Below are 1,072 nucleotides of genomic sequence, written 5' to 3' on the forward strand. Positions count from 1 at the left end.
GGAGCGGCTGGGCCCGTGAGCCATGGCTGCTGAGCCTGCGCATCCGGAGCCTGTGCTCCGCAACGGGAGAGGCCACAACAGTGAGAGACCCGCGTACCACAAAAAAAAAAAGAAAAGAAAAGAAAAAAAAAAAAAACTTTGTGAAAACAGGCATAGACACTATTTTTTTCTTCACCATGAAACATATCTGTGGGCAATATCCTAAGAGGGAGATGTTTAGAGATTTTTAGTGGAAATATTTAGTGGCATTTATTACCCCTCACTCTTTCTTTCCAACAAATGAAAAACAACAAAACTGTTCAAAACTTACTGTTTCCTTATTATATTTCTATATTACATTTTGTTGTGATTATAACTGCAACTGCCATAATCATAAAAGAGAGCAATGTAAGACCTCTGGAGCTCAAATTCAGGAAAAATGGAAAACAAATTTATAGTAATCACTATATAGGAGAAACTTTTGACATCTTATTTAAGTGAACTTACTGGACACTAAAATCCAAAGTCCTTAGGAGGCTACATTCTGAAACACTGACTCATAACATTAAAAAATTATTAGACTTTCTCGGATGATGACTTTCTCATGAGAAGATGCCTCTTACAAAGGATCTCCTTCATCCCTCTGCAAGATAGAAGAGGAAACACAAGAAGAAGTGCCTGGTGCAGAGCCCCAATTCCTACTTCATGAATGTGAAATGCCCAGGATGCTATAAAATCACCACTGTCTTTAGCCATGAACAAACAGCAGTTTTGTGTGTTGGCTGCTCTACTGTCCTCAGCCAGGCTGCAAGAGGAAAAGCAAGGCTTACAGGAGGATGCTTCTTCAGACAGAAGCAGCATTAAAAGTACCCTGAATCAAGATGAATGGGAAACCATGCCATAAACACATTTTGAATACAAAAGCATCATTAAAGATGAGAAAAACTTTAGATTCTTCAGCAATTTGGAGAACTGTTCATAAAGGTAAACCCTTTGAAGATGTCTGCCTTAATGGACAATGTTCTTGAAAAAAAAGTAAAGTTAGTAAAGTTTAATTCTGATGAATTCAGGAAGCACAGTGAGAATTCAATGT

General features: G+C 38.0%; 1 pseudogene across 1 annotated transcript; it reads left to right on the forward strand.

Annotated features, from left to right (window-relative positions):
- The first annotated feature begins 591 nt into the window (after positions 1-591).
- LOC307065606 (small ribosomal subunit protein eS27-like) lies at positions 592-843 on the forward strand (annotated as a pseudogene). Its single transcript has one exon. The product of its transcript is annotated as a small ribosomal subunit protein eS27-like (transcript).
- The last annotated feature ends 229 nt before the right edge of the window (positions 844-1,072 follow it).

The sequence above is a fragment of the Hyperoodon ampullatus genome, assembly GCF_949752795.1.
Source record: "Hyperoodon ampullatus genome assembly, chromosome: 17".
NCBI classification, from domain to species: domain Eukaryota; kingdom Metazoa; phylum Chordata; class Mammalia; order Artiodactyla; family Ziphiidae; genus Hyperoodon; species Hyperoodon ampullatus.